The sequence below is a fragment of the Mus musculus genome, chromosome 4, assembly GCF_000001635.26.
Source record: "Mus musculus strain C57BL/6J chromosome 4, GRCm38.p6 C57BL/6J".
Classification (NCBI taxonomy): Eukaryota; Metazoa; Chordata; class Mammalia; order Rodentia; family Muridae; genus Mus; species Mus musculus.
In genome coordinates this window covers 89,497,473-89,519,749 of record NC_000070.6, presented here as the reverse complement: position 1 = coordinate 89,519,749, position 22,277 = coordinate 89,497,473, and the positions used below count along the sequence as shown (strand labels likewise).

General features: G+C 40.9%; 1 long non-coding RNA gene across 1 annotated transcript in view; it reads right to left on the bottom strand.

Annotated features, from left to right (window-relative positions):
• Positions 1-1,128: 1,128 nt before the first annotated feature.
• Gm12610 (predicted gene 12610) overlaps positions 1,129-22,277 on the bottom strand; it is a 223,442-nt gene continuing 202,293 nt past the window's right edge. Inside the window, exons 8-10 of the long non-coding RNA NR_132431.1 lie at positions 5,532-5,736; positions 4,441-4,632; positions 1,129-1,858 (exon numbers count right to left, since the gene is read on the bottom strand). This is a non-coding gene — a long non-coding RNA (predicted gene 12610). The remainder of the gene's footprint in view (positions 1,859-4,440; positions 4,633-5,531; positions 5,737-22,277) is intronic.

Below are 22,277 nucleotides of genomic sequence, written 5' to 3'. Positions count from 1 at the left end.
TAGTATGAGCAAGAGGAATTTGTGAAATGTTCCCAAGCTTTTGCTCAGGGGTGAAAAGTTTTCCTTAAGAAATTTGAAATCCTAAGCAGGAAGTCAGGCAGGAGAGGGACAGGGGATTTAATTTATTCGTCTCGGAAATCCTGGAACCACTCATCCGATGTATGTAATTAAATGTGGCTCTCGGTTATTAATACTACAGGATATTGTCAAAGAGAAATACAAGTGCTTTCTGGAACCTGGCCATTATTGCCCAACACCCCCCCATAGTCCAGTTATGATCATCCAAATATGAGAAATAAGGAGTGAGCAAAAATGAACAAAAAGCATGGGAGAAAAAAAATAAAAAACAGCATTCAGGAATTAATCATTTTACTGTCAACATTAAAACCTGACTAGGTGATGAGAGCAAATTAAGATGAAACTGGCCAGCCTAGGCATTCCTAAGAACAATCAGAGACTGAAAGACGTGAAGGAGAGAGAATCACAACAGCTCAGGAGGAGATGTTGCAGGCAGGAGGATGGTTTTCAGAAACTGCCTTCATCCATAAGTTCCTCCTGGATAGCCTTAAATTTAAACAAAGACTTGATGCACTCAGCAACAGATGCTAAAAACACCTGCTGTGTGAGTACCGGGCTCCTCCCACTAGAGACAGACTTTATTTTAAGAAATGTGCCTTTCTCTTTCCCCAGTAAGGAAGAGAATTTAGAAAGAAGGAGGTAAATTGAAGGAGAAAGTGTGATCCACCATAATTTTAATCTTTAAATCACAATGTATATTGGCAATGAAAACCATTACAGGGACCAATGGACTAGAAGCAAAATCTGTATTCCTCGTGTGTCCTTTAGTGCATGAATTCCGAACCCATTTAAAAAAAATCTAAATTGTTTTCTTTAAATAGAAAGAAATTTAAGCAGATTCAGAATCAAAAGCCATCTCAGATTTGAGTTTGGCCACTCAACTAGAAATCTCTATGCCTCAGGTGGCAGAAGAGGAACAGATCTGACTGAAAGATTTAATATTAATGTAATTGTTTACAAGGTTATGCAATTTCAGTAATATTTTGACAAGCTGAATAAAGAAAACGTGAACTTGACTAAGAAAAAAGAGGAACACTTGAAATCTTTTTTCTCAGTTCATCTCTTTTATTTTAAGCTAAAATATAGTTATATCACTTTGTCCCTCCTGTCCTTCTTCCAGCCCCTCCCTCCTCCCTTTTAAGTTCATAGCCTTTTAATCTTCAATTAGCATTGTTTTATATATATGTGTATGTGTATACATATATATGTGTGTGTGTATACACACACACACACACACACACACACACACACATATGGATAAATATCTCAATACAACCTGCTGAGTCTGGTTAGTGTTGTATGTGAGTGTGTGAGTTTGTGAGTGCGTATGTGTGTTTCTGCTGATATAACTTTTAAATGAAAAGGAAATCTCACTTTTTAATCTTTCATGTTCAAACATATTCCAGTAAGCAATAAATCAACTGGCTATTTGTCCTTTTAATGCTTCGCTGACTTACCAAAGATATACCCTTGTTAGCTTTTATGAGGCTTATCATCTGAAGGCAGCCTCCAAAGTTAGAAGTTCATAAATTATTAGCTGCATGTCAGAGTGTGTAGCAGCTGACGGGGGAGCACTTACAGATCCCTTCTCCCTCCTTACTCAGCCAGGTGAGTATCCTGTGTCCCCTGGAGCCATCTTGTAGCTTGGAAACCATTCTGGTGATGTGCTCAGCGCAAGGCATTTGGAAAGCATCTTCCAACGTGGCTTGGGAGAAGCGCAACAAGCATCTGCTTATGACAGTCACATGCAGAAGTCACCAAGCCTACCTTCCTGTGTGTTCTGAAGACAGGTGTAGGTATTAATATTTGTTTTCTACATATATCAAGACATTTCAAATACACTGTCAGATCTCACATATCTGGGATTCAGGTCCCATCAATTTTGGAAGTCCAAACATTTGCTAAAAGTAAATGTTTTATACTGGGCTCTTTTTCTAAATCTGTTTTAAAATTATGTAGTAAAGGACCGGTAGAGGTGCTTCATAGTTCCTGACAAAGGAAAAGTTTTCATATACCTCAAAATTGTTTTGTAGCTCAATGTGGATATGAGGATATGTATGACAATAGAGGACAGAGGGATAATAGCTAATTTAGATATAGATGATAATGTTTGGGAAAAGGCAGATATAAAATGTTGACTTTGTATAGAATAAAGACTGCCCTCAAATTTCTTTCCAGGTCTAAAGCCTGATATGTCTGATTATCTCAGAATTGATCAGTCTCCTGGAACCCAAAATTGTCTAATAAATTCATGTTAGGACATCCATGGTCACTTTATGTTGCTCTTTTTAAAAATATTTTTATTAGGTATTTTCCTCATTTACATTTCCAATGCTATCCCAAAAGTCCCCCATACCCTCCCCCCCCCCATTTCCCTACCCACCCACTCCCACTTTTTGGCCCTGGCGTTCCCCTGTACTGGGGCATATAAAGTTTGCATGACCGATGGGCCTCTCTTTCCACTGATGGCCGACTAGGCCTTCTTCTGATACATATGCAGCTAGAGTCAAGAGCTCCAGGGTACTGGTTAGTTCATAATGTTGTTCTACCTATAGGGTTGCAGATCCCTTTAGCTCCTTGGGTACTTTCTCTAGCTCCTCCATTGGGGGCCCTGTGATCCATCCAATAGCTGACTGTGAGCATCCACTTCTGTGTTTGCTAGGCCCCGGCATAGTCTCACAAGAGACAGCTCTATCTGGGTCCTTTCAGCAAAATCTTGCTAGTGTATGCAATGGTGTCAGCGTTTGGAAGCTGATTATGGGATGGATCCCCGGATATGGCAGTCTCTGATGGTCCATCCTTCTGTCACAGCTCCAAACTTTTCTCTGTAACTCCTTCCATGGCCATTTTAAAGTATCGCTGGAAAAAAAATTTTCCCTGGCCAAGATATAATGCTGTCATTCACACCTTTGACTGGCAGAAGAACTCAAACTGAACTCATAGAAATCACTATCACTATAACAACACAAAACATGGAGCTCAAATGGGCGAGCTAGCAACAAAAGCATAACCGTACAGGTGACAGGATGTTAGTGTGATGACCACAGAGTCAGTCCAGATATCTGAAAATAAGAAAGCCGTTGCTGCTGGTCCACTTAGAGGCTCAGAGAGCAAATCCACTTCCGGCCAATCCAAAGCACAATGCGTGTACTTAGATGCTGATTACTGCTCTACTCCATCAAATATGGAACTCTTCTCTTCACTTTCCTGAGGAACTGCCAGCTTGCATTTCCCCTCATCTTCATATTGGGCATATGGTCCCTGCACCATCAAAGGGAAGAAAGGAGGGGAGGAAAGACAAGAAAAGAAAAGAGCAGAAGGGCAGAGGAGAGGAGAGAGATTGTGGGGGAAGGGAGGAAGGAAGAAGATGAGGAGGAAGAGAAACCAGCGTGTGAATAAGAACAAAGTGTATGCAGGCAGCGTCTCGGCAGCAGCGTGTAATTTGTCACTTCCTGTGCTATGTTATCCTGAAAACAGTTTGGGATGGTTACAATAAGCAAAGCCCATGCCTGCCTCTGAGGGAACAGATGTGTGAGAAAGGAAGAAAGGTTGTTGGGCTAAGCCACTCAGATATTTAAGTGTTTGTTACTGGCACAAACCCCAGCCTGTGCTTCCTGTTGTGAGATACAACCCAGAATTAAACATCGCTGATTCTGAACTGAGACAGCACCCTCTGAGAGTCAGGATGCTCTTGCATCTCATCAGAGGCTGGAGGTTGACTCAGTGCCGTATAGTTAGAGCAAAGAGAACTAGGAAGCAAGGGCACTGTGAGACACTTATAAAAGAGTGATGGACAGTTGCTGCATCTACGGATCTCTCTGTACAGCAAATCTTATTGTCAAACACCACAGCACATTCACTCAAGCACTCGGTGTTTGGGATGTAGTATCTGTCTACACTAAGATCCCAAGTAAATTGTACCTATTTCTCTTTTTCCATTCACAATCAGTTTTTTCCAAATGAGCTGGGCTTTTTTTTTCTGTTTTAATTACAAACCATCTTCATCATCTACTTTGACGCTAAAGAAAAAATCCCTGTATTCCTTGGCCAGTACTTTTTGTTGTTACAGATGACAGAGTGGACTTCATCATATTGTACAATGACAGTGTTGGTGGTGTTATCCAGCAGTCTCAGAGAAATGACCTGGATCTTCATCTATAGCACAAACTCCAATGAAAAAACAGCCATTTGCTTATTGCTTGTGAATTACTGCTACTAAACACCTGCTCAGATTTCAGTGGGCAGTACATAAAGCTGGGACTGTGCACAGGCAGAAGAGTTACTTCTGTATGGTATTGTCAGAGACGTACATACAGACAAAATCTTCATAAAAGAACGGAGAGAGCCTCTGGTGTTTCTTACCTAATGCTGAACTTTTATCGAAGAATTTTTCTTTCCAACTTGCTATTTCAAATAAATGTTAGCCATACAGTGTCTTCTCTTCCCCTTCAGGATATGCAAACCACAGAATTCCGATGACTCATCCCAAAATAGCTTATGATGTGCCAGGGGCGGAAGGGCACGCTGTGGGGTTCTTTAAGACTTCCTGCCAAACTGAAAAATAAAATAATTGAGACACTGAGCATATGAAGATATTTGGGGCTAATTGCGAGGAATAATGAGAATCTAATCCTTTGTAGATCTCAGCTTAGCAACAGCTTGCCTAACATGTCCAGTTGCATCCTGTTTGCTATACATGTGACTCCTCAAAATAATAATAATCCAACACTAACAACAAAATGCTTCCCTCGTCGAAACGGCTACCATTTGTACAATTTTAGACTTTTTGGAAGAACCGTAACGAAAAGAAATTATGAAATAGACATACTGTTGTGTATGTCTTTAAAATAAGTAGCCAGGATCTAATGTATGGAGTTACAAATCTGCATAAACCACTGTACTGGCTAGTTTTTATATCATCTTGATAACAACTGGAGTCATTGGGAAGGAGGAAACCTTGGTTAAGAAAGTACTCCAACCACACTGACCTGTGTGCATTTTCCTGTTTGAGATTGGTGTAGGAGCTCACTGTGGGTGGTACAATCCCTGGGCAAAGGGTGTATGTGGTGGGGATGGGAGGGAATGGACCGATATTCTGGTACTCTAAGAGAGTAGCGTAAGCAAGCCAGTAAGCAGCACGCTACTATGGCCTCTGCATCAATCCTTACTCCGACTGCCTGGGTTGTATATTACCAGTTGTAAACTGAATCAAACTCTTTCCTTGTTGCTTGTGGACATAGTGTCTCATCACAGCAATAGAAAACGAAAAGGCAGCGAATCCATTCACAAAACAACTGTGCTGGCTTCCCAAGCCCCAAGGTCCTGGCTTCCCATATGCAACTTAACGGTGGTAGTAATATTATCTGGGCCTAGGAACTTTAAAAGGATTGGATTCGAAGGGTCTGCAACAAAAGGATGCTGTTCAAAAACTGAACCCTCTGGTGTAGTCTCACCGACGATAACTCTGGAGGCTAAAGCCATTGAGTCGGCCTGGAGTGGTCGCCTTCCTACAAGCTCAGCGCTGGAGCAGACTGTTGTATTGCTGTAGCTTCAAACACAGGCTCCAGAGTCAATCAGAGCAAACTGCAGTGCCACTGTCCGACTTCTCATCTGCACAGCCACCAGAAAGTCACCTAGACTTTCATCCTCAATTTTTAGCTGAAATAAAAGATAATAAGTAATAACAATGATTAAAAATAATAATGCCTTCTTAGACGGTCATGGCACCTTAAATGCAATAATCTGCTGCAAAGACAAGTCAGTAAATAGTTCTGCCATGCAATAAAACTGGAAGGTTCTGGTTTCTGCAAAAAAAATATTAAAGCAAAATACATGTCAACAATGCCAGGTTTTACAATCCTTATCCCTGAAAGCAGCCTAACTTAGAAAATAAACAACTGAAAAGTTTGTTTGATGTAGTTTACATGGGATCAAAATATTTGTGCAGATCTTTCCAGATCAAGATATAGGTCTTCTTGAAACAAATTTATTTGCCATGTTTCCTTTTTTCTTATAGAGGAAGGATAGAAGCAAACAACTTAAAAATATTTCAAACAACCACTCTGTTCTCAAAAGCCACTTGGAGCTTGAAAAGACTGTCCACACTGAGGAAACCTGGGAGCAGGCAAGGTCATCCTTCCCAGGGAAGAGGACTCCAGCTGGTTGTTCAGTGTCAAATAAATGGTCAGCCCTGAAAGCATGCATACATGTAACAATCTGTGTACACTGAACAGGTTATATTTATAAATATATGTATATATGAATACATATATGCATGCATCACCGTCAGTAGAAAAGGAGGCCATGGATTTGAATAAGAGCTTTGGGAGAAATATGGGAGGGTTAGGACAGAGGAAAGAGAAAGGAGAAGCAATATAATTAATTGAAAATTTAAAAAACAAAAAAGACTCCAAATAAGCAGATCCTTGGCATTTATCCATCTCGCTTCAGGGTCTGCGTCCAGATCCCAGGCCATCTGCAGTGAAGATGCCACACCTCTGCCATGTATAAACTGAGTATAATAATGCTACCTTATAATACACTAGATGGAAATAGTATGGTTTGAATAAAATATAAGTTACCCTTCTCATTTTAATTTTATTTTAAAATTTATAACACTTTGACTAATTCATGCAAAATTCTGAAACAGATATCTGAAGAGAAACAAAAATTCTTTCTTTCTTCCTTCTTCCTCCCTTCCTTCCTTCCTTCCTTCCTTCCTTTCTTTCTTTCTTTCTTTCTTTCTTTCTTTCTTTCTTTCTTTCTTTCTTTCATACCCAAAGATATAGAGAATGTCAAGAAGTAATGAACGCAAAACTTTCAAATCGTGGAGAAACACTATATTATCATGTCTTAACAAGAGGTTTTTTTAATTTATTTACTTTTTTATTAGATAATTTCTTTATATACATTCCAAATGCTATCCCGAAAGTTGCCTATACCCTCCCTCTGCCCTGCTCCCCTACCCACCCATTCCCCCTTCTTGGCCCTGGCATTCCCCTGTACTGGGGCATATAAAGTTTGCAATACCAAGGAGCCTCTCTTCCCAGTGATGGCCGACCAGGCCATCTTCTGCTGCATATGCAACTAGAGATATGAGCTCTGGGGGTACTGGTTAGTTCATATTGTTGTTCTACTTATAGGGTTGCAGGCCCCTTCAGCTCCTTGGGTACTTTCTCTAGCTTCACAGGACTATATACTAAGTAAGTTCATGTGTTAAAAATAGAACCAAATATTTCATTCAGTATTCATTCTATCTGATCCTCAGTTGACATGACTCTGCTCCTATTCCCATCCAATTAGTACTTAATTTGAAGATCACTGAACTGATCTAGCCACAGCCATCAATAGCTTCCTAGAGTTAGACGTCTGTGTCATCACCATCCTGCAGAGGCTGAAATGATAACAACAGTATGAAGGTGTTAACCTATGATGTTGTTCCTAGCACAGTATTAAAATTGGAAATAGATCTATCTGAAGACCCAGCTATACCACTCTTAGGCACATACCCAAAAGCATGTCCCATCATGCCACAAGGGCATGTGTTTCACTATGTTCATAGCAGCCTTATTCATGATAACCAGAAGCTGGAAACAACCCACATGCCCCACAACAGAACAATAGGTACAGAAAATGTGGTTAATTTACACAATGAAATACTACTCAGCTATTAAGAACAAGGACATCATGAGTTTTGCAGGCAAATGAATGGAACTAGAAAATATCATTCTGAGTGAGGTATCTCAGACCCAAAAGACATGCATGGTATGTACTCACTAATAAGTAGATATTAGTCAAAAAAAAGTACAGAATACCTAGGACACAATCCAGAGAACTCAAGAAAGTTAACAAGCCAAAGGGCCCAAGTGAAGATGCTTCAATCCCACTTGGGAGGGAGAAGAAAACAGAAGGCAGAGGGAGGGAGGGAACTGGGCAGGAGTGGGGACAGGGGAAAGAAGAAACATGATCAGGTATTGGTGCTGGGGACCAGGAGTGAAGCCTCAAGGATCAGCAGAATGAAAGGAAACATAGTCTACCTCCAATAGAAAGACAGGGGCATCGGGTGGAGAGATGGGGTTGCCATCTCACAGTCAGAAACTCTGACCCGGGGTTGTTCTTGTCTGGGAGAACTGCAGGGTCAAAAATGGAGAGGAGACTGGGGGAAAGGAGGTTCAGTGACTGGCCCAAATTGGGATCCATCTCAAGGGGAGGCTCCAGGGCCTGACACTATTACTGATGCTGTGATGTGCTTACAGACAGGAGCCTAGCATGGCTGTCCTCTGAGAGGCCCAACAAGCAGCTGGCTGAGACAGAGGCAGATACTCGCACCCAACCAACGGTCAGAAGCGGGGGCCCCTGTGGTTGAACTCGGGGAGAGGCTGGATAAGGTTGAGGAGGGTGATCCCATGGGAGGACCAGCAGTCTCATCTAACCTGGACCCCTGAGATCTCTCAGTCACTGAGCCACCAACCAGGCAGCCACTCTAAAGACCACCCCTCCGCCCCCCCCCCAACATATATGCAGCAGAGGGCTGCCTGGTCTGGCCTCCGTGAGAGAAGACACATCTAGCCCTTGAGAGACTTGGGGCTCCAAAAAGTGGGGAGGTGTGGTGGGGTGTGGAGGGTGGGGACATCCTCTTGGAGATGGTGGGGGAGGAATGGGATGAAGAAGTGTTGGAGGGCGGAACAGGTCGGGGATAGCGACTGGACTGTGAGGAATGATTAAGGGTAATAATTTTTTAAAAATTTAAAAAATTGATGCCAATTGGCCCCAGGACATTAAATGCCATGTTTCCTGTCCTAAATACAGTTCCTTTGAAAGTGAAAGAAAAAAAAATGCCACATATGCTGTGCTCCATATAAAACAGGAAGAAATATAACATCAAAACAAATGGGAGGTTTTTTGTTTTTTTTTTTTATGATGTCGGGGATAGAAGGAACCTGAGAAAGCCAGGGCCCCTCACAACTCTTCAAACTTCCAGAAGAGAACTTCCTAAACAGGCCTAAGATGGACTCTTTCAGGCAATTCCACAGTCAGATGGTCCCCTCCCAAGCGTGTCACAGCATCTCCACTAAAGATGAGCTGGAGACAACCTCGAGATTCCTGTCTGTTAGCAGAACAGCTGGTGTGTCAGAGCCTCACAGGATACAGACTCATTAGATTAAATAAAGGAAAGAGAAACAAAACAAAACTAAAAAAAAACAACAAAAACAAAACAAGACATACAGATGACATGCCAAACACTTGTAACTTGTTATTTCCAGCCAATGGCACCAAGCTCCTCCAGAGATTACCCCTTTCCCCTTACACTCTAAAACACCTCCTAAAACTATAGCCACTGACACTTGCACAGCCTCTTGTCATTCGGAGGGTTCGGTATCCTCTGACAAAGCTCCACTCCTGGCCACCCCTCTGCCAACACTGCGACATAGGCAGCAGGTTCACTCAGCTCAGAGATAACAGGCAGCAAAGAGCACCAGATGTCATAAATGCATCTGAAATCCGTTGTCTGGCACCGCAGATACAGGAGGGTGCTTCTCACAGAGAGTACACGTTATTTTTTTCTCAAAGGCACTGCTGCATTACGCCTCAGTAAGGCACTGTGTTGTGCTCCGGCTTCATTTAAATGTAACGCACATCTGTCACCACACTGGAAATGTGAATCTAACAAAATTCCCCCGGGATAATAGATGACCAAGGGATCTCAAAGAGGGTTAAACCAAAGGCACACTGGACATGGTAGTATGCAACCTGTTTTATTTTTTTTTCTTGGCATATTCAAACAACACACCTCCCCATCTTCCAGGGTAGGCCCCACATCCTCCTATGCCACCCTGTACCTCCCATGCACTAGGAACAATGATGGCCACGTAGAGTATTTTCTTCCAGACGTAGGTAAAGAAACAAATGAAGAAATAATTACATGAGGAAAGAAAGGAAATGACAAATGAAGAGAGGAGATGCACTGTTTGGCCAATCGGTATTTATTCTATGACTACAACTTTTATGGTTATTTTGTGTATAGTCACATCTTGCAACTAACAATAAGCCTATGAAGTTTGACTCTGTACAATGACAATGCCTTGGCTAAATTTAGCCCCAGTAGTCAGATGAATTTAAAAAAACTTCCACACATATTGAAATATTTCTGAGTTGTTGAAGATTAAAAAAAAATCAGATTTTCAACTAAGGAACCTTGATAATGGGAAAATAGTCTTCCCCAGGGAAGGGCACACTAATTATCCAATAACCAATTATTGCTTATGTAACACGAAGTGGTCAGCCCTGAACGCATACGTACAAGTAATATTAATCAGGTTGAGCAGTTGTACATATATATTTAGGAATATATATGTGTGTGTGTGTGTGTGTGTGTGTGTGTGTGTGTGTGTGTACACACACCAATCATGAATAAAAAAGACATCATGAATCTGAGAAAGAGCAAGCAAGGGTTTATGGGAAGCTTTGAAGGAAGGAAAGGGAAGGGGGAAATGATGTAATTAATTATATTATAATCTCAAAAAATATAAGAACTAATTTTGCAGCATTAGGTTTGTAGGAGTTGCAAACAACTCATAATGAAAGATGAGAGATACTTTTGAAATGTTAAGAGAGAATTCTTGGGAAGTTAACACACATAAATAAGTGCGTAAATGAGCAAGAGAAAAAGCCAAAGCAGGTGGGCAGGTATAAACTGCTGGGGCTGGAACAGAAAAGAGACGAGAGAAGTTCCGGGGGGAAATGTGTCTATATGATGAAGTACCTCAGTTAGTCCTAGGAGGGCTCAGAATGAGGGGCCTGACCTGAGATGGCCTGCTCTTGAGAGAAAGCACTGATAATGTGTAGTAATCAATTGGCACATGCGCAGGAAGACAGGAAAAGAATGAAGAAAAAGAAAAACCTTGAGGGGCCAGCAAGGCCAGCTGGGGAAAACCAGCAAAAATACGGGCAGCAGAGTAGAAAGACAAATGTGTGGAGCCAGCGCTTTATGCCTCTAAGGCCATTTGCACTTAGCAGTCCTAACAAACCAAACGTGTTAATCATTTCCTTATGCTTCCCTGTGGATTTTACCACCTCCTTGCTTGCTGTCTGCTCACTGCAGGTGCTTACAAAACACTTGCCGATTGAAAGGGGGAGGGGGATGAGAGAAACTGATGGAGATTTTTTGTGCAGCTTAGGTGAACCCCTGTGCAGGCTTCTTTAAGGGACCCAGTAGACCTGTGTATTGTGTTGAGCTCATTTTGTAGTAGCCCAAGCAAAGAAATTCAGTAAGATTGGCTTCCCAGCCTGGACAAAGCTGACTGCTTAGCTTTCTCTGCAAGTGTAGTTGTTTGACTTATAAACAGATTGCCCTCTGCTTTGCTTCATGGTCTGCTGCACGGCAGAAGAAATGTCTGAGATTGCATTTCTGTTGTGACTCATCTCAACAAGGAACACTGCAAGACAGACACCAGACACCTCGCAATCCCCAGAAAAATGAGCAAGGAGCCCATCAGGCCATGGTACAGAGTAGAAATGCAGGAACTTCATAATGAGGCTGGTTTTTTTTTAAAAAAAAATTAATAAAATGAAAAAGAAGAAGGAGGGAAGAGAGGAGAGGAGGAGGATGAAGAAGGAGGAGAGGAGAAGAAGAGAAACACACCTAGCAGTGTAGAAGAGGGGGTAGTAAATGACAGGACAGTGTGGGTCCATTTCAGAGAACTTTTCTCTTAAAAGACTGTTTATAATGGCAATGTATATAAATTCTTTTTATTTTTTCTTTTTATTTTTCCTGGAGCAAGTTAAAAAGGTACCACTCTCTCCAAAGAGGGGTATTCCTAATTCGTCAACGTGATGGCATGTCGCATAACCTCAAAATACACCATTACTCATTTATGTGGTAGCATAAAAATTCACTCATTTATTGATCAAACCAAAAGGCTGCTTACTTTCTCCTCTCTTCATCTCTGATGAGCTATGTCATAGGATGTCTGCAAGCATCAAACAGGATTAGGCAAGATTAATTTGATCAGAATCAGGACAATATTCTAGCTACCCAAAGAAACCCTCTCAGGAGAAGGTCATCCAACAGGAAACAAAAACGGAAGCTTTGTAGAGTGATTTTCTTTTGAAAAATGAATGTGTATCTGAGAAAGTCAGGGAAATTCTGAGAGATCAGAAGTGACGAGAAATCACATAACCACAGAGCCATCCAAGGACCAGAATCAGCATTTGCCTTGTGGGTCTTTGTGATTCAGGAGGACCTAGGACTCCATGCCAATAAGTTGAAAAACAGCCCCGAAGCTGGGATTCCCAAAAGACAATGGTGTCAAAGGCACACTGAGCAACTCTCCCATGTCACCCTTGTAGCCAGTGTGTGAGAAAAGAAAATCTGCATCAGACACCTACAGGCAAAATCCTTCAACCAGAGAAATCAAAGGGCCTCGAACCACCATCTCTGTGAGGATCCAGTAATGAAAGTAAAGCTGAAATCCTAGTCTGAAAGATTACCAGGTTTTTGGTGCCATCATGCCCCTGACAGCAGTAAGTGACCAGCTCAAAGCAAAGGTCCTTACGTGGGCTCCATAGCCCCTTCCATTCACAGGATCTATAAAATGGAGTAGGGAAATGCTATGTATTTGTTTTTATAACTGGTGTCTCATAACTTAGTATTTCTGACTATTATGAGAAGAAAAAGCAGAAATTGTGGTCATTAGAATAATAACGAGCATTTTCTCTAATATGTCAGATATTTTCATATTATGACAACTGTTCTAATTACCACTAAACATCATTTGTGCTTATTAGGATTCTATTACTCATTTTAATCAGCTTAGGGCCTCTTGTTATTTTATGCATTTATTTTTTAAAAAATGTACATGGTCATCAGTCTTCATATCAGAGGCCTGCTTAGGAAATAGAGGCAGGAACTGCAAGTCTGAGACTAGCCTAGACTACAGAGTAAATTCAAGGCCAACCTGGGCAACTTAGTGAGACACTATCCTACAAAACAAAAAACAAAAAACAAAAAAAAAAACCTAAAAACAGGCTTGAAGATTTAGCTCAGTGATGGAATGCATAGTCACTGTGAGGCTCTAGGGTCAATGCCCAGTACTATAAAATATGTATATGTTAGTACACCAGAATGGGCTTTTACACATGTGTGTGTTTGTAGCTATATTTCAGAATGATTAGCATCTATTATTTATTATTTATTGTTATGTATTATTTGAAGCATTCATAACAAAGCCACCTGTGTTAAAAACAATATTAGAAAAGCAAACTCAGAAATATATACCTGACGAAAACATCATCCTGGACTCTAAAAGGTATGGACAATTATCAGTTCGATAGAAGTGTTCAGAATTAGAAAAGAAATGCAGGCGAGGAGAGTGGGGAGGGAGATGGCGTCTTGAAAATATCAGTCAAACTTAATTTCTTTCCAGGTTTGAACGCGAAAGAAATTTAATTAAAATGTTTTTGTTGGGACGTTCATGTTCTGTTACAGATATCGGTCACCAATTCAAAAATGAAAGATGAGTGGAAAAGGGAACCAAGTTGGAGAGGGACTTCACAGGTCATCCAGCTGTAGTCTCGGGGGGGGGGGGGGTTACTTAAATGCTTTTCAGTCCTCCTAGTTAATTCTAAGTCACTAATCCAAGAACTTATGCTGTAAATGACATACTTTCTTTTTCACTGTCCTGAAAAAAATAAACAGTTTACATTTGTCACTTGGCATTAAAGCATAATTTAGTTTTCAGATGTTCCTAGGCAAGAGCCTGAGTTTAGGTATTCTGCAGTTTGTAAAATGAGGCTGAGTAGTCACACTCGGTCCTCAGTCTCTTTGCCAGATCTAAGAGTGAAATGTCTACATGTTTGGGTCGGTGTCCAGGCTCCATCGACTCAGCTGATCCACAGCATGCACTCTCTACCAGAACTTCAAAGGAGGCTCTGAGAGGTGGTGCTTGGTCTAGCTAGAAGGTCTCCCCCTGTCCCTCACTGTTTACTCTTGCAGTGTTTGAGGCTCCTTTCATCTCCAGTTCTCAGACTCCAGAACAATAGCCCCACTCTGACATTTGCATCTAACCCTCCGGGGCTGAGCTGTCATAGGAGCTTCATGCTTTGATGATTCTGTGGCCGGCCTTGCTTGAATAATTGCAGTGCACACTACCTGGCATGAGTAATCCGTCTAAAGTCATCGTTCAAGTCTCCAGAGAGCAGTTATTGAGACATCCACAGGCCTTCTTCTTGCAGAAGGGCAGACTTGGAAGGATGGTCTACTGGTAGCCACACTTCAAAGCTGATTTTGCTGTGACTCATAGTTTGAGATCTCTGATGCCGTCCTGTGTCTCCAGTGTATCCAAACGTCTTGTTCTACTTTCAATCTTTCAACCACACTTCATCAAGGGGGCAGGCATATTCAATGGGACAGAAAAGCGGTATTTTCTGAATGTTTCCTAAAAGGATACAATAAATTATACCTTACAAGCCGGAGAAAATCTTCCCGGAGATGTTTTTTCCCTAGTCCTAGTTTCTCCCCCGCATCCTCTCATTTGGCAGCAGAGACTCCCCTCTTTCTTGATACTGTTAAATGACAAAAGGTTGGGGCAGAAGAACCTGTAGTCTGTCCCTTTTGTGTAAAACAGAGAGGGCAATGGAAAAATCACACCTACTCCTACATATTTTTGTAAAAGGAACAAGCAAGAAGAAATCTGATCACTGTGAAGCTGGTTGCCAAGGAGAGGTGAAGGGAAGGAAGTTAAAAGGCGTTTACAAGTTTATACCATGAGGATGAAAATGTCAAAGTATGCCATCACACTATCTTGGTATCATATTGCTGAAAGGATAGATCAAGCTGATAAGAAAAAAAGACCAAAGGAAACATTACAACAATGAACCTAATATTTGAAAGAATACTTCCAACAGAACAAAGGTAAGTTAAAGGGAATGAAGTTATGACTCCAGAGAACTCAGGAATAGATTGTTTACATGTTTACATGGCCTTGGCAAAGTGTGAGGAAGAGATTAGAGGCAGCAAACAGGACCGATCATCTTAATGAGTCTGGTATCTAATGATACACATGAAGCACTTTGGAAATAACTTAGACCTACCATAAGATGAGCAAACAAATACATACAGATGCACTCACTTTAGTATGACTGCTTAGGTCTATACGTACATACATAGCCAGAACATGTTGACTTTATTATGCCTACTTATATATTGTAGTGATATCCACAGAAAGGCTAAACAAAGGTGACCCAACAGCAATGAAGACACAAACTTCAGCTTCTGATGTCATGTTCCATTCATGAGAACAAGGAACCCTAATTTCCATAGTCCTGATCTTCACTCAACAGCTTCCAGACTAACTTGAATTACCTATAAGAACTGGATATTAGCAGGGATGAGCCTTGGGGTCTCTACCAGAGGACACAGGGTACATTGGCAGCTTACACATGGGAGCCAGCAACTGTCTGAACTCAAATTCCAGGGGATCCAGCATCCTCCTCTGGCTTCCACGGGCACCAGACATATGCAAGGTGCACAGGCATCCACTCAGGCAAAATAGTCATACACATCAAATAAATCTCTTAACTTGCATGCTGTTATCATTATTCAGAATCCTTGCTTCCTAGCCTCTTTCCCTCAGCTTCACATTTTTAGTCAAGTCAAGTCCTTCGGGTGTTTTATCAAAGAACTTGCTAAAATCTTTAAAGAATCCTATTCATATCAAAACGAAAGTGAGACATTGATCAGGATGCGCTGGGGCTCAGAATGTTTTTGAAAGAGATAAACACATTTAGATACACACAACCCCGCTCATACTGATGTCACTGAGAGTCATATTTAGAAACTATCCCACAGGTGATGGCAGTGTTTACTGTGGAAAACTCGTTTTTCTTTTGCTTTATTCAGCAGGCTTGTAGGGAAGACTGCAAGGAGTGGGCTACACCACAATTCTGTCATTAGTGCCTTTTACGACCACGCTGAAAATAACGCAATGGACTCCTTTTTAATAGTTTATTTACTCTTATCTCTTGTGCATCAGTGTTTTCCCTGAATGCATGTCTGTGTGAGGGTGTCAGATGCCCTGGAACTAGGGTTACTGACAGTTTTGAGCTTCCATGTGGATGCTAGGTATAGAACCTGGGTCCTCTGGAAAAGCAGCCAGGGCTTTTAACCCCTGAGCCATCTCTTTTAGCCCCTGAACTCCTTTTTTTTTAAATCACAAGGAAGCTGATATATAAACAGTTTCCCAGGCATACACATTCTGTTCATCTCACCGCTCTCTCTCTCTCTCTCTCTCTCTCTCTCTCTCTCTCTCTCTCTCTCACACACACACACACACACACACACACTTGGCATTGTTCTAATGGTTTCTTTACCAATGACAGCCATCAGCTTTCATAGAAGTAGATCATAAACTGCAGCTTAGTTATAAACAGAGATAAGTACATGGCTTAGCATGGTTTTCTTATATTAGAGCTATCAGGGTGGCTTCCTTCTGGGACATGTCTAGGTGGTATCAGAAGGGAACCCTGTAAAATTCCTACTCCATCAGCCTGTTCACTATTAATAAAGCCAATGAAAAGAGGCTTGGCCAAAGCCTAAGGAGAGCTAATTGGTTAAGCCAATGCCTGAGATAGGATCAGACTACCAGTTTGCCAGTCAATAGGCACTGGTGATATGAGACCTCAGAACAGGAGGAAAAGACCTGATTATTTGGCTTTATTGATTCCCTCTTCAAAAATAAAAGGTCAGGTTAAAAGAATGTTCAGTATAGTAGGGTGACACACCTGGAGGTAATTCCATAATTTTTATCTCTATTCTAGAATCTCCAAAAAGAAAATCTGTGATGTGTCTATTTCTTATGTCCACTGGACATAATGAAATCAATATATGAAGAGTTTATTCTTGCTGCAGAGTCTCATGGCTGCCCAGCCTTCTTGCACTGTACTCAACAAAGTTAAAAACAACGTGATAAGCTCATACTTTAAATATTGAAGCTCATTTACTAGGTAGTGAATTATCTATACAGGTGAAAAAATACAGAATAGATTGTTTCTATACCTTATGGGCTCTTAGAAAATAGTTTATGGGGGCTGAGCAGGCTTGGTGTATTAGTGTTGAAGGAGCATTCAAAGATTATCAGCTTTGGTCGGTATAACCAGAGGTTAGCCTAGAAGGAGTAGTATTGTTTAAATTGTTTTCTTTTCATTACTAAAGACTTGATCCCATTTTGTGTGATGGTTTAACTAACGCTGTCACCCTGACAAAATCTGTAATTACCTGGAAGATGGGCCTCTGGGCAGGCCTGTGGTGTATCTTGACTAAAGAATTGCCCACTATGAATGACAGTATTCCTTGACTGGGATTCCAGCGACAAATGGTAAAAGAGATGAGACCGTTTACTGCTGTCTTTTTCTTCACTGTGGTTGCATTGTGGCAAGTTGCTTCATATTCATGTTGTCTTGAGTTTCCAGACATGCTGGACTGTACTTTGAACTTTTAACTATATGAAACCCTTTCCCCCTGAAGTTTGATTCTGTCAGAGTATTTGACCACAACAGGAAAAGAAATTCAGATAGTGTGAAAGTTACCCTATACTCTGGACTCCCTGTTTTTTAAATAAAGTTATATATGTATAAGGACAAATATTTAGAATGTAGTATGAGAACATGCTGATTTACTAAAGTGGTGGCTACAGGGTTTCCTCTAAGATCCATGACTTTGTTAGTCCTTGGTAGTTGGCTAGGTTCCAGTACCAGGCACCTTTAGTTATTATGCCATGCTGGTAATCGTTGTGATTCATAGGTATCATAGCTGGGTAGGACTATTGGTTGCTTACCTTCTTTCTCCTTTGAACCCTGTGTCTGAAGTGCACTGTCTTCAGCAATAGGGAGCTAAGTTCTACCTCTTGTGGACAACCAAGGGAAATAGACATAGTCTATAGTGTTTTGGGAATCTCTTAGAAAATCAATTCAATTCAATGGCAATTCAAAAACAGGACTCCTCATGCCTCATGTTCTAGACACTGTTAGATGATCTTTGGCTCTTGAAGGAAGCCTGTTATTCCAGATGAGGACATTCTGTCTAACTTCTCGGAGGCAAAGGGGAGTGGGGAGGGGCAGGGGGTAAAGAACTCTAAGAGGGGGAACTGGGAAGGGAACAACATTTGGAATGTAAATAAATAAAATAATTTTTAAAAAGGAAGTTACAAAGTTATAAGTAATCTTCTCTTAATGATACATGATTTTATAATGCTATAATTTGATTTTATACTATGTAATAAGATTTCATTTTACTTATGTTTAATATTCACCATACCCTTTAAGTCAAACAAATGAATATATTTAAATTAGATCAACATTTATAAAGTGAGCCAAATAAGAAAACAGAAAACACACTAATACAATGATTCCAAGCAGGATATATGTATACTTATTTATAGGTCAGTATGTTTCATTGAATTTCAAACCCTACTAGTAGTCCCTTATGAGTTTGAAGTCACACAGAAAACCATGTAGAGGATGATGAAATGTCATTTAAATGAGCTTTACAATAACAGTTTCAAGGAGACTAAGAAAGGGAGGCATTAGAATTTTTATGATTCTTCTTACTTCAAATCAACGTAAGGAGGCCTTTACTGCTCCTGCTGTTAAGCACTGAGCCTTTTCTAAGAAACTGGGTTCTCTCCTTGTCACCCTGACATGACAGTAACAACTCTCAGAGAGCTTATGGTTCTGGTGAAGTGTTTATCACTGTTTCACTTTTGTTGTTGTTGTTGTTTTGTTTTTCAAAACAGGACTTCTATAGTGGTCCTTGGCAAACCACACTGGCCTCAAACTCGGAAATATGCCTCCCTTTTTCTCCTGAGAGCTGGGATTAAAGGTATGTCCCATCACCTCCTGGCTTCAGATATATATCTTTTTTGAAGTAGAAATAGGAAAAAAAAAAAAAAAAAAAAAAAAAACCTTTTCTTCATTGCTAGCCACCTTCCATCAAACCATCATGTTTTCAGGCTTTACACACAGTGATTAGAATTTTATAAATGTCTCCTAAGAAGAAAACTCACTAAGTAGAAACGAAGGCATTCACTTTTTAAAAGTGGCAAATTTTAGTGAATAAACAAGACAGCAATTAGTAGTTTTTTCTATAATGTAAATAAGGAAGTTAAATAGGCATTAGTTCTTATCACAAAGCTGTCAATAAAGCACTGTGTGATAATAGTTGGGGCAGGGAGGGGAGTTCCAAGAAGGGTGCTTTCTTTATCAGGATGGATTTCCACGGAGCTATAAAATGTCTTAGCCACCTTGGGTCTCATTTTACAGTGTGAAGCAGATAAGGACAGGAGACTTCTTTATTGATCGTATCCCTAAAGCAAAAAAAAAAAAGCAAAAACGCAAAAAAATAAAAAATAAAATAAAATTTTTGAAAAAGCAGGCTCTGAATTCTGTAGGCTTACAAAATCAACTCTGACCAACTGGCAAGATCATAAATACTTTATCTTCTACAGTGGTAATTTTATGTGCCCACTTGGCTATACTACAGTGCAAAGCATTTGGTCAGACACCTTGAAGCCTTTTTATATACAATTAATTTAATCAGTACACTTTGAGTAAGAAAGAATTCCCAGAATGTGAGCAGGCCTCTCCCAATCAGATGAAGGCCATTGCTGCAAAGGCAGGTTTCCTGAAAGGACAGAATTCTTCTCCAGACTGCGACAGAATCATAATGAAAATGAGCTCATGGACTGTTGCCCCAGAGGCACAGGACAAGCACCTTTGAGCTCTCTTTCTCTCCTTCTATTTGAACGTGAAATGTTAAACGTTTCTTGGAGAAAGCATTATATTCCTTAAATATTTGGCCATGTAGATTATCATCCTATCTAAACCCATCCAAAAATCCTTCCACCATCAGCATCATTTCAAAAGTTTAGGCCACTATGTTCTTACTCTTCCCCAAGCAATACCTAACTGCTAAGCCAGAGCAGTAAACTGTCAAATTACAGAAGCAAAAGCAATAGAAAGGTAAGAAGACAGAGACCCTGGAAATTACAACCATCAGGATGGATATACCCTTCTACCTCAAGACCACATGAGTATTACACACATACACACACACACACACACACACACACACACACACACACTCATATGTGTGTGTAACTGTATATAATTACATATAATTATGTGTAATTATATATAATTTTAAAGTAAGAATGACTGAATAAAATTAACATATTTTTTAGAGATAGAAAGTATATACGCTTATTAAAAAAAAAAAATCCAGGAAAAGAGCTGAAGTTCCAAAAGAAGTCAAAGCCAGTGTTCAAGTCAATAACCATGAATCCTTTAAGTATAATTTGTCCATAGACCTCTCTTTTAAACAAACATATGTTACAGTTTACTTATAAAACTACTGTCTATAATATGATGGTCTATAGAAAAATAAAAATTAAAAATTGAAAGGCACTGTTTCACTGAATTTTGAAGGGCATGTCCATATGTATGGCTGAGAGAATATTTTATAATCCTCTTTGTATTTTAATTTTCAGACCACAATATGTATTCATTTTTATTTATTCTACCACTTGATATTTCTTCATAAATATTGTTATTACGTATTCTTCGAGGTCTACAGGCTGCACAATATTGCTGCAGTATGGGTCTGCAGCACAGACCTATCAATGTTGGATATCTATGCTGCTTTCACTATTACAATTCAGTTACCTAGATGGTGGGGCATCCACTCCTTACCATGAAGTGGAACACTGTTCAGCTACTAAGAATGAGGACATCATGAGTTTTGCAGGCAAATGGATGGAAGTAGAAAATATCAAACCAAGTGAGGTAACTCACCAAAAATTACATACATGGTATGTACTCACTAATAAGTGGATATTAGCCAAAAAAGTGCAGAATATCATCCACAGATGTCAAGAAGGTTAAAAGCCAAGCCGAAGGGCCCAAGTGAGGATGCACCAATCCCACTTGAGAGGGAGAAGAGGGAGCAGAGGGATGGAGGAACCTGGATAGGAGAGAGAAGGGGAGGGGAAAAGGGAAACATGATCAGGTACTAGGAGGTGGGGGCTGGGAGGGGGGACAGGAGTGAAGCCCTGAGGATCATCACAATAAATGGAAACAGGCAACCTTGGGAGGTGGGAGGTAGGGGGACCCTCTAGAATGTACCAGAGACCTGGGAGGTGAGAGAAGCTCAGGACTCAGAGGGAGGGACCTTAGATGAAATTCCCCACAGTGGGGAGAGGGAACTTGTAGAGTCCACCTCCCCTAGAAAAACAGGGCATCAAGGAGAGAGATGGGGTTGCCATCCCACAGTCAAAAACTCTGACCCAGAATTGTTCCTATCCAAAAGAACTGCAGGAACAAAAAGGGAGAAGAGACTGAGGGAAAAGAAGTCCAGTCACTGGCTCAAAGTGGAATCCATCTCAAGAGGAAGCTCCAAGGCCTGACACTATTACTGATACTATGGTGTGCTCAACAGACAGGAGCCTAGCATGGTTGTCTCCTTAGAAGCCCAACAACCAGCTGACTGAGACAAAGGCAGATACTTACACCCACCCAATGGACTGAAGTTGGGAACCCCTGTGGTTGAATTAAGAAAAGGTTGGGAGAAGTTAAGGAGGAAGGCAACCCCATAGGAAGACCAGCAGTCTCAACTAACCTGGACACCTGCGATCTCTCAGACACTGAGCCACCAACAAAGCAGCATACACCAGCTGATATGAGGCCCCAACACATATACAGCAGAGGACTGCCTGGTCTGGCCTCAGAGAAGGTGCACTAGAGACTTGGAGGCCCCAGGGAGTGGTGAGGCCTGTTGGGTTGGAGTGGGAGAATTGGAGGGGGACTTCCTCTTAGAGACAGGGTAAGAGGAATGGGAAAGGGATAAAGACTGGACTGAAAAAAAAACATTAAAGATCATTGTGTAAAAAAAAAAACTGACAAGATACGGTACCTGAGGCTATTCCATAGTCCACTGTACACAGGTCCCACCAGGAGAGAGCTGTTCTCCCAGGAATGCTTTCACTCCTGGGTTCAGAGGTAAGATCTCCACTTTCTCTCCAATAACTGTCCAAAGATGAACCTGGTAGGAGGTCACAGGGCACAGGAACAGTGGAGCAGCTGGGACAGGTTCCTTCGAGTTGCCACCTGAACCCAGAGCTTGGACTGTTCCAAGCCTTCTGTATAAAAGT